A 12,598-nucleotide genomic window follows, 5' to 3' on the forward strand; every position below is an offset into this window, starting at 1 on the left:
AATCCCGGGCTTGGCCGGTATAGTCGAATGTATACAAAGAAATTACCTTTGAGTAAACTCATTTCCAAAACGATTTTTTAAATTATCTTTTCACCATTAAAACGCATGAAACTTGTAGTTTTCAAAAATGTTTTTATTTTTGATGAGACGCTGAATAAAAGAAGTTTAATCGCCAGCAAACGAAAACCCGCCATTTCTCGTAAACCCCGGACTCGGTCCGTATAATCAAAAGTATACAAAGAAAGTACCCAGGGGGTAAACTCATTTCCCGAACGATTTTTTAAATTATTTTTTCACCACTAAAACGCATGAGACTTGTAGTTTTCAAAAATGTTTTCATTTTTGATGAGACGCTGAATGAAAGAAGTTTAATCGCCGGCAAACGAAAACCTGCGATTTCCCGTAAATCCCGGACTCGGCCCGTATAGTCAAAAGTATACAAAGAAAGTACCCAGGGAGTAAACTCATTTCCCGAACGATTTTTTAAATTATTTTTTCACCACTAAAACGCATGAGACTTGTAGTTTTCAAAAATGTTTTCATTTTTGATGAGACGCTGAATAAAAGAAGTTTAATCGCCGGCAAACGAAAACCTGCGATTTCCCGTAAATCCCGTATTCGGCCCGTATAGTCAAAAGTATACAAAGAAAGTACCCAGGGAGTAAACTCATTTCCCGAACGATTATTTAAATTACTTTTTCACCACTAAAACGCATGAGACTTGTAGTTTTTAAAAATGTTTTTATTTTTGATGAGACGCTGAATAAATGAAGTTTAATCGCCGGCAAACGAAAACCCGCGATTTCCCGTAAATCCCGGGCTTGGCCGGTATAGTCGAATGTATACAAAGAAAGTACCCTGTGAGTAAACTCATTTCCAAAACGATTTTTTAAATTATCTTTTCACCACTAAAACGCATGAAACTTGTAGTTTTCAAAAATGTTTTTATTTTTGATGAGACGCTGAATAAAAGAAGTTTAATCGCCAGCAAACGAAAACCCGCCATTTCCCGTAAACCCCGGACTCGGTCCGTATAATCAAAAGTATACAAAGAAAGTACCCAGGGGGTAAACTCATTTCCCGAACGATTTTTTAAATTATTTTTTCACCACTAAAACGCATGAGACTTGTAGTTTTCAAAAATGTTTTCATTTTTGATGAGACGCTGAATGAAAGAAGTTTAATCGCCGGCAAACGAAAACCTGCGATTTCCCGTAAATCCCGGACTCGGCCCGTATAGTCAAAAGTATACAAAGAAAGTACCCAGGGAGTAAACTCATTTCCCGAACGATTTTTTAAATTATTTTTTCACCACTAAAACGCATGAGACTTGTAGTTTTCAAAAATGTTTTCATTTTTGATGAGACGCTGAATAAAAGAAGTTTAATCGCCGGCAAACGAAAACCTGCGATTTCCCGTAAATCCCGTATTCGGCCCGTATAGTCAAAAGTATACAAAGAAAGTACCCAGGGAGTAAACTCATTTCCCGAACGATTATTTAAATTACTTTTTCACCACTAAAACGCATGAGACTTGTAGTTTTTAAAAATGTTTTCATTTTTGATGAGACGCTGAATAAAAGAAGTTTAATCACCGGCAAACGAAAACCCGCAATTTCCCGTAAATCCCGGTCTCGGCCCGTATAGTCAAAAGTATACAAGGAAAGTACCCAGTGAGTAAACTCATTTCCCTAACGATTTTTTAAATTATTTTTTCACCACTAAAACGCATGAGACCTGTAGTTTTCAAAAATGTTTTCATTTTTGATGAGACGCTGAATAAAAGAAGTTTAATCGCCGGCAAACGAAAACCTGCGATTTCCCGTAAATCCCGTATTCGGCCCGTATAGTCAAAAGTATACAAAGAAAGTACCCAGGGAGTAAACGCATTTCCCGAACGATTATTTAAATTACTTTTTCACCACTAAAACGCATGAGACTTGTAGTTTTTAAAAATGTTTTCATTTTTGATGAGACGCTGAATAAATGAAGTTTAATCGCCGGCAAACGAAAACCCGCGATTTCCCGTAAATCCCGGGCTTGGCCGGTATAGTCGAATGTATACAAAGAAAGTACCCTGTGAGTAAACTCATTTCCAAAACGATTTTTTAAATTATCTTTTCACCACTAAAACGCTTGAAACTTGTAGTTTTCAAAAATGTTTTTATTTTTGATGAGACGCTGAATAAAAGAAGTTTAATCGCCAGCAAACGAAAACCCGCCATTTCCCGTAAACCCCGGACTCGGTCCGTATAATCAAAAGTATACAAAGAAAGTACCCAGGGGGTAAACTCATTTCCCGAACGATTTTTTAAATTATTTTTTCACCACTAAAACGCATGAGACTTGTAGTTTTCAAAAATGTTTTCATTTTTGATGAGACGCTGAATGAAAGAAGTTTAATCGCCGGCAAACGAAAACCTGCGATTTCCCGTAAATCCCGGACTCGGCCCGTATAGTCAAAAGTATACAAAGAAAGTACCCAGGGAGTAAACTCATTTCCCGAACGATTTTTTAAATTATTTTTTCACCACTAAAACGCATGAGACTTGTAGTTTTTAAAAATGTTTTCATTTTTGATGAGACGCTGAATAAAAGAAGTTTAATCGCCGGCAAACGAAAACCTGCGATTTTCCGTAAATCCCGTATTGGGCCCGTATAGTCAAAAGTATTCAAAGAAAGTACCCAGGGAGTAAACTCATTTCCCGAACGATCATTTAAATTACTTTTTCACCACTAAAACGCATGAGACTTGTAGTTTTTAAAAATGTTTTCATTTTTGATGAGACGCTGAATAAATGAAGTTTAATCGCCGGCAAACGAAAACCCGCGATTTCCCGTAAATCCCGGGCTTGGCCGGTATAGTCGAATGTATACAAAGAAACTACCCTGTGAGTAAACTCATTTCCAAAACGATTTTTTAAATTATCTTTTCACCACTAAAACGCATGAAACTTGTAGTTTTCAAAAATGTTTTTATTTTTGATGAGACGCTGAATAAAAGAAGTTTAATCGCCAGCAAACGAAAACCCGCCATTTCCCGTAAACCCCGGACTCGGTCCGTATAATCAAAAGTATACAAAGAAAGTACCCAGGGGTTAAACTCATTTCCCGAACGATTTTTTAAATTATTTTTTCACCACTAAAACGCATGAGACTTGTAGTTTTCAAAAATGTTTTCACTTTTGATGAGACGCTGAATGAAAGAAGTTTAATCGCCGGCAAACGAAAACCTGCGATTTCCCGTAAATCCCGGACTCGGCCCGTATAGTCAAAAGTATACAAAGAAAGTACCCAGGGAGTAAACTCATTTCCCGAACGATTTTTTAAATTATTTTTTCACCACTAAAACGCATGAGACTTGTAGTTTTCAAAAATGTTTTCAGAAATGTTTTCATTTTTGATGAGACGCTTAATGAAAGTTGTATAATCGCCGGCAAACGAAAACCCGCGATTTCCCGTAAATCCCCGGCTTGGCCCGTATAGTCGAATGTATACAAAGAAAATACCCTGTGAGTAAACTCATTCCCGAAACGATTTTTTCAATTACCTTTTCACCACTAAAACGCATGAGACTTGCAGTTTTCAAAAATGTTTTCATTTTTGATGAGACGCTTAATAAAAGAGGTTTAATCGCCGGCAAACGAAATCCCGCGATTTCCCGTAAATCCCGGGCATGGCCGTATAGTCGAATGTATACAAAGAAAGTTTTCAGGGAGTAAACTCATTTCCCGAACGATTTTTTAAATTTTTTTTTCACCACTAAAACGCATGAGACTTGTAGTTTTCAAAAATGTTTTCATTTTTGATGAGACGCTTAATGAAAGAGGTTTAATCGCCGGAAAACCAAAACCCGCGATTTCCCGTAAATCCCGGGCTTGGCCCGTATAATCAAATGTATACAAAGAAAGTACCCTGTGAGTAAACTCATTTCCAGAACGATTTTTTAAATTATTTTTTCACCACTAAAACGCATGAGACTTGTAGTTTTCAAAAATGTTTTCATTTTTGATGAGACGCTGAGTAAAAGAAGTTTAATCGCCGGCAAACGAAAACCTGCGATTTCCCGTAAATCCCGTATTCGGCCCGTATAGTCAAAAGTATACAAAGAAAGTACCCAGGGAGTAAACTCATATCCCGAACCATTATTTAAATTACTTTTTTACCACTAAAACGCATGAGACTTGTAGTTTTTAAAAATGTTTTCATTTTTGATGAGACGCTGAATAAATGAAGTTTAATCGCCGGCAAACGAAAACCCGCGATTTCCCGTAAATCCCGGGCTTGGCCGGTATAGTTGAATGTATACAAAGAAAGTACCCTGTGAGTAAACTCATTTCCAAAACGATTTTTTAAATTATCTTTTCACCACTAAAACGCATGAAACTTGTAGTTTTCAAAAATGTTTTTATTTTTGATGAGACGCTGAATAAAAGAAGTTTAATTGCCAGCAAACGAAAACCCGCCATTTCCCGTAAACCCCGGACTCGGTCCGTATAATCAAAAGTATACAAAGAAAGTACCCAGGGGGTAAACTCATTTCCCGAACGATTTTTTAAATTATTTTTTCACCACTAAAACGCATGAAACTTGTAGTTTTCAAAAATGTTTTCATTTTTGATGAGACGCTGAATGAAAGAAGTTTAATCGCCGGCAAACGAAAACCTGCGATTTCCCGTAAATCCCGGACTCGGCCCGTATAGTCAAAAGTATACAAAGAAAGTACCCAGGGAGTAAACTCATTTCCCGAACGATTTTTTAAATTATTTTTTCACCACTAAAACGCATGAGACTTGTAGTTTTCAAAAATGTTTTCAGAAATGTTTTCATTTATGATGAGACGCTTAATAAAAGAGGTTTAATCGCCGGCAAACGAAATCCCGCGATTTCCCGTAAATCCCGGGCATGGCCGTATAGTCGAATGTATACAAAGAAAGTTTCCAGGGAGTAAACTCATTTCCCGAACGATTTTTTAAATTTTTTTTTCACCACTAAAACGCATGAGACTTGTAGTTTTCAAAAATGTTTTCATTTTTGATGAGACGCTTAATGAAAGAGGTTTAATCGCCGGAAAACCAAAACCCGCGATTTCCCGTAAATCCCGGGCTTGGCCCGTATAATCGAATGTATACAAAGAAAGTACCCTGTGAGTAAACTCATTTCCAGAACGATTTTTTAATTTATTTTTTCAACACTAAAACGCATGAGACTTGTAGTTTTCAAAAATGTTTTCATTTTTGATGAGACGCTTAATGAAAGAGGTTTAATCGCCGGCAAACGAAAACCCGAGATTTCCCGTAAATCCCGGGCTTGGCCCGTATAGTCAAAAGTATACAAAGATAGTACCCAGGGAGTAAACCCATTTCCCGAACCATTTTTTAATTTATTTTTTCACCACTAAAACGCATGAGACTTGTAGTTTTCAAAAAGGTTTTCATTTTTGGTGAGACGCTGAATAAAAGAAGTTTAATCGCCGGCAAACGAAAACCTGCGATTACCCGTAAATCCCGGACTCGGCCCGTATAGTCAAAGGTATACAAAGAAAGTACCCAGAGAGTAAACTCATTTCCCAAACGATATTTTAAATTTATATTTTACCACTAAAGCCCATGAGACTTGTAGTTTTTAAAAATGTTTTCATTTTTGATGAGACGCTGAATAAAAGAAGTTTAATCGCCGGCAAACGAAAACCCGCAATTTCCCGTAAATCCCGGTCTCGGCCCGTGTAGTCAAAAGTATACAAGGAAAGTACCCAGTGAGTAAACTCATTTCCCTAACGATTTTTTAAATTATTTTTTCACCACTAAAACGCATGAGACTTGTAGTTTTCAAAAATGTTTTCATTTTTGATGAGACGCTGAATAAAAGAAGTTTAATCGCCGGCAAACGAAAACATGCGATTTCCCGTAAATCCCGTACTCGGGCCGTATAGTCAAAAGTATACAAAGAAAGTACCCAGGGAGTAAACTCATTTCCCGAACGATTATTTAAATTACTTTTTCACCACTAAAACGCATGAGACTTGTAGTTTTTAAAAATGTTTTCATTTTTGATGAGACGCTGAATAAATGAAGTTTAATCGCCGGCAAACGAAAACCCGCGATTTCCCGTAAATCCCGGGCTTGGCCGGTATAGTCGAATGTATACAAAGAAAGTACCCTGTGAGTAAACTCATTTCCAAAACGATTTTTTAAATTATCTTTTCATCACTAAAACGCATGAAACTTGTAGTTTTCAAAAATGTTTTTATTTTTGATGAGACGCTGAATGAAAGAAGTTTAATCGCCAGCAAACGAAAACGCGCCATTTCCCGTAAACCCCGGACTCGGTCCGTATAATCAAAAGTATACAAAGAAAGTACCCAGGGGGTAAACTCATTTCCCGAACGATTTTTTAAATTATTTTTTCACCACTAAAACGCATGAGACTTGTAGTTTTCAAAAATGTTTTCATTTTTGATGAGACGCTGAATGAAAGAAGTTTAATCGCCGGCAAACGAAAACCTGCGATTTCCCGTAAATCCCGGACTCGGCCCGTATAGTCAAAAGTATACAAAGAAAGTACCCAGGGAGTAAACTCATTTCCCGAACGATTTTTTAAATTATTTTTTCACCACTAAAACGCATGAGACTTGTAGTTTTCAAAAATGTTTTCATTTTTGATGAGACGCTGAATAAAAGAAGTTTAATCGCCGGCAAAGGAAAACCTGCGATTTCCCGTAAATCCCGTACTCGGCCCGTATAGTCAAAAGTATACAAAGAAAGTACCCAGGGAGTAAACTCATTTCCCAAACGATTTTTTAAATTATTATTTCACCACTAAAGCCCATGAGACTTGTAGTTTTCAAAAATGTTTTCATTTTTGATGAGACGCTGAATAAAAGAAGTTTAATCGCCGGCAAACGAAAACCTGCGATTTCCCGTAAATCCGGTACTCGGCCCGTATAGTCAAAAGTATACGAAGAAAGTACCCAGGGAGTAAACTTATTTCCCAAACGATTTTTTAAATTATTATTTCACCACTTAAGCCCATGAGACTTGTAGTTTTCAAAAATGTTTTCATTTTTGATGAGACGCTGAATAAAAGAAGTTTAATCGCCAGCAAACGAAAACCCGCCATTTCCCGTAAACCCCGGACTCAGTCCGTATAATTAAAAGTATACAAAGAAAGTACCCAGGGGGTTAACTCATTTCCCGAACGATTTTTTAAATTATTTTTTCACCACTAAAACGCATGAGACTTGTAGTTTTCAAAAATGTTTTCATTTTTGATGAGACGCTGAATGAAAGAAGTTTAATCGCCGGCAAACGAAAACCTGCGATTTCCCGTAAATCCCGGACTCGGCCCGTATAGTCAAAAGTATACAAAGAAAGTACCCAGGGAGTAAACTCATTTCCTGAACGATTTTTTAAATTATTTTTTCATCACTAAAACGCATGAGACTTGTAGTTTTCAAAAATGTTTTCATTTTTGATGAGACGCTGAATAAAAGAAGTTTAATCGCCAGCAAACGAAAACCCGCCATTTCCCGTAAACCCCGGACTCAGTCCGTATAATTAAAAGTATACAAAGAAAGTACCCAGGGGGTTAACTCATTTCCCGAACGATTTTTTAAATTATTTTTTCACCACTAAAACGCATGAGACTTGTAGTTTTCAAAAATGTTTTCATTTTTGATGAGACGCTGAATGAAAGAAGTTTAATCGCCGGCAAACGAAAACCTGCGATTTCCCGTAAATCCCGGACTCGGCCCGTATAGTCAAAAGTATACAAAGAAAGTACCCAGGGAGTAAACTCATTTCCCAAACGATTTTTTAAATTATTATTTTACCACTAAAGCCCATGAGACTTGTAGTTTTTAAAAATGTTTTCATTTTTGATGAGACGCTGAACAAAAGAAGTTTAATCGCCGGCAAACGAAAACCCGCAATTTCCCGTAAATCCCGTACTCGGCCCGTATAGTCAAAAGTATACAAAGAAAGTACCCAGGGAGTAAACTCATTTCCCAAACGATTTTTTAAATTATTATTTTACCACTAAAGCCCATGAGACTTGTAGTTTTTAAAAATGTTTTCACTTTTGATGAGACGCTGAATAAAAGAAGTTTAATCGCCGGCAAACGAAAACCCGCAATTTCCCGTAAATCCCGGTCTCGGCCCGTATAGTCAAAAGTATACAAGGAAAGTACCCAGTGAGTAAACTTATTTCCCTAACGATTTTTTAAATTATTTTTTCACCACTAAAACGCATGAGACTTGTAGTTTTCAAAAATGTTTTCATTTTTGATGAGACGCTTAATGAAAGAGGTTTAATCGCCGGCAAACGAAAACCCGAGTTTTCCCGTAAATCCCGGGCTTGGCCCGTATAGTCAAAAGTATACAAAGATAGTACCCAGGGAGTAAACTCATTTCCCGAACCATTTTTTAATTTATTTTTTCACCACTAAAACGCATGAGACTTGTAGTTTTCAAAAATGTTTTCATTTTTGATGAGACGCTGAATGAAAGAAGTTTAATCGCCGGCAAACGAAAACCTGCGATTTCCCGTAAATCCCGGACTCGGCCCGCATAGTCAAAAGTATACAAAGAAAGTACCCAGGGAGTAAACTCATTTCCCGAACGATTTTTTAAATTATTTTTTCACCACTAAAACGCATGAGACTTGTAGTTTTCAAAAATGTTTTCATTTTTGATGAGACGCTGAATAAAAGAAGTTTAATCGCCGGCAAACGAAAACCTGCGATTTCCCGTAAATCCCGTACTCGGCCCGTATAGTCAAAAGTATACAAAGAAAGTACCCAGGGAGTAAACTCATTTCCCAAACGATTTTTTAAATTATTATTTCACCACTAAAGCCCATGAGACTTGTAGTTTTAAAAAATGTTTTCACTTTTCATGAGACGCTGAATAAAAGAAGTTTAATCGCCGGGAAACGAAAACCCGCAATTTCCCGTAAATCCCGGTCTCGGCCCGTATAGTCAAAAGTATACAAAGATAGTACCCAGGGAGTAAACTCATTTCCCGAACCATTATTTAATTTATTTTGTCACCACTAAAACGCATGAGACTTGTAGTTTTCAAAAATATTTTCATTTTTGGTGAGACGCTGAATAAAAGAAGTTTAATCGCCGGCAAACGAAAACATTCGATTTCCCGTAAATCGCGGACTCGGCCCGTATAGTCAAAAGTATACAAAGAAAGTACCCAGGGAGTAAACTAATTTCCCAAACGATTTTTTGAATTATTATTTCACCACAAAAGCCCATGAGACTTGTAGTTTTTTAAAATGTTTTCTTTTTTGATGAGACGCTGAATAAAAGAAGTTTAATCGCCGGCAAACGAAAACCCGCGATTTCCCGTAAATCCCGGACTCGGCCCGTATAGTCAAAAGTATACAAAGAAAGTACCCAGGGAGTAAACTCATTTCTAAAACGATTTTTTAAATTATCTTTTCACCACTAAAACGCATGAAACTTGTAGTTTCCAAAAATGTTTTTTTTTTTGATGAGACGCTGAATAAAAGAAGTTTAATCGCCAGCAAACGAAAACCCGCCATTTCCCGTAAACCCCGGACTCGGTCCGTATAATCAAAAGTATACAAAGAAAGTACCCAGGGAGTAAACTCATTTCCCGAACGATTTTTTAAATTATTTTTTCACCACTAAAACGCATGAGACTTGTAGTTTTCAAAAATGTTTTCATTTTTGATGAGACGCTGAATGAAAGAAGTTTAATCGCCGGCAAACGAAAAACTGCGATTTCCCGTAAATCCCGGACTCGGCCCGTATAGTCAAAAGTATACAAAGAAAGTACCCAGGGAGTAAACTCATTTCCCGAACGATTTTTTAAATTATTTTTTCACCACTAAAACGCATGAGACTTGTAGTTTTTAAAAATGTTTTCATTTTTGATGAGACGCTGAATAAATGAAGTTTAATCGCCGGCAAACGAAAACCCGCGATTTCCCGTAAATCCCGGGCTTGGCCGGTATAGTCGAATGTATACAAAGAAAGTACCCTGTGAGTAAACTCATTTCCAAAACGATTTTTTAAATTATCTTTTCACCACTAAAACGCATGAAACTTGTAGTTTTCAAAAATGTTTTTATTTTTGATGAGACGCTGAATAAAAGAAGTTTAATCGCCAGCAAACGAAAACCCGCCATTTCCCGTAAACCCCGGACTCGGTCCGTATAATCAAAAGTATACAAAGAAAGTACCCAGGGAGTAAACTCATTTCCCGAACGATTTTTTAAATTATTTTTTCACCACTAAAACGCATGAGACTTGTAGTTTTCAAAAATGTTTTCATTTTTGATGAGACGCTTAATGAAAGTGGTTTAATCGCCGGCAAACGAAAACCCGCGATTTCCCGTAAATCCCGGGCTTTGCCGGTATAGTCGAATGTATACAAAGAAAGTACCCTGTGAGTAAACTCATTTCCAAAACGATTTTTTAAATTATCTTTTCACCACTAAAACGCATGAAACTTGTAGTTTTCAAAAATGTTTTCATTTTTGATGAGACGCTGAATAAAAGAAGTTTAATCGCCGGCAAACGAAAACCCGCAATTTCTTGTAAATCCCGGTCTCGGCCCGTATAGTCAAAGGTATACAAGGAAAGTACCCAGTGAGTAAACGCATTTCCCTAACAATTTTTTAAATTATTTTTTCACCACTAAAACGCATGAGACTTGTACATTTCAAAAATGTTTTCATTTTTGATGAGACGCTGAATAAAAGAAGTTTAATCGCCGGCAAACGAAAACCTGCGATTTTCCGTAAATCCCGTACTCGGCCCGTATAGTCAAGAGTATACAAAGAAAAAACCCAGGGAGTAAACTTATTTCCCAAACGATTTTTTAAATTATTATTTCACCACTAAAGCCCATGAGACTTGTAATTTTCAAAGATGTTTTCATTTTTGATGAGACGCTGAATAAAAGAAGTTTAATCGCCGGCAAACGAAAACCTGCGATTTCCCGTAAATCCCGGACTCGGCCCGTATAGTCAAAAGTATACAAAGAAAGTACCCAGGGTGTAAACTCATTTCCCGAACGATTTTTTAAATTTTTTTTTCACCACTAAAACGCATGAGACTTGTAGTTTTCAAAAATGTTTTCATTTTTGATGAGACGCTGAATAAAAGAAGTTTAATCGCCGGCAAACGAAAATCTGCGATTTCCCGTAAATCCCGTACTCGGCCCGTATAGTCAAAAGTATACAAAGAAAGTACCCAGGGAGTAAACTCATTTCCCAAGCGATTTTTTAAATTATTATTTCACCACTAAAGCCCATGAGACTTGTAGTTTTTAAAAATGTTTTCATTTTTGATGGGACGCTGAATAAAAGAAGTTTAATCGCCGGCAAACGAAAACCCGCAATTTCCCGTAAATCCCGGTCTCGGCCCGTATAGTCAAAAGTATACAAGGAAAGTACCCAGTGAGTAAACTCATTTCCCTAACGATTTTTTAAATTATTTTTTCACCACTAAAACGCATGAGACTTGTAGTTTTCAAAAATGTTTTCATTTTTGATGAGACGCTTAATGAAAGTGGTTTAATCGCCGGCAAACGAAAACCCGCGATTTCCCGTAAATCCCGGGCTTTGCCGGTATAGTCGAATGTATACAAAGAAAGTACCCTGTGAGTAAACTCATTTCCAAAACGATTTTTTAAATTATCTTTTCACCACTAAAACGCATGAAACTTGTAGTTTTCAAAAATGTTTTTATTTTTGATGAGACGCTGAATAAAAGACGTTTAATCGCCAGCAAACGAAAACCCGCCATTTCCCGTAAACCCCGGACTCGGTCCGTATAATCAAAAGTATACAAAGAAAGTACCCAGGGAGTAAACTCATTTCCCAAACGATTTTTTAAATTATTTTTTCACCACTAAAACGCATGAGACTTGTAGTTTTCAAAAATGTTTTTATTTTTGATGAGACGCTGAATAAAAGAAGTTTAATCGCCGGCAAACGAAAACCTGCGATTTCCCGTAAATCCCGGACTCGGCCCGTATAGTCAAAAGTATACAAAGAAAGTACCCAGGGAGTAAACTCATTTCCTGAACGATTTTTTAAATTATTTTTTCACCACTAAAACGCATGAGACTTGTAGTTTTCAAAAATGTTTTCATTTTTGATGAGACGCTGAATAAAAGAAGTTTAATCGCCGGCAAACGAAAACCTGCGATTTTCCGTAAATCCCGTACTCGGCCCGTATAGTCAAAAGTATACAAAGAAAGTACCCAGGGAGTAAACTCATTTCCCAAACGATTTTTTAAATTATTATTTCACCACTAAAGCCCATGAGACTTGTAGTTTTTAAAAATGTTTTCATTTTTGATGAGACGCTGAATAAAAGAAGTTTAATCGCCGGCAAACGAAAACCCGCAATTTCTTGTAAATCCCGGTCTCGGCCCGTATAGTCAAAAGTATACAAGGAAAGTACCCAGTGAGTAAACGCATTTCCCTAACAATTTTTTAAATTATTTTTTCACCACTAAAACGCATGAGACTTGTACATTTCAAAAATGTTTTCATTTTTGATGAGACGCTGAATAAAAGAAGTTTAATCGCCGGCAAACGAAAACCTGCGA

This window comes from Hydractinia symbiolongicarpus, chromosome 6 (assembly GCF_029227915.1).
Source record: "Hydractinia symbiolongicarpus strain clone_291-10 chromosome 6, HSymV2.1, whole genome shotgun sequence".
NCBI lineage: Eukaryota > Metazoa > Cnidaria > Hydrozoa > Anthoathecata > Hydractiniidae > Hydractinia > Hydractinia symbiolongicarpus.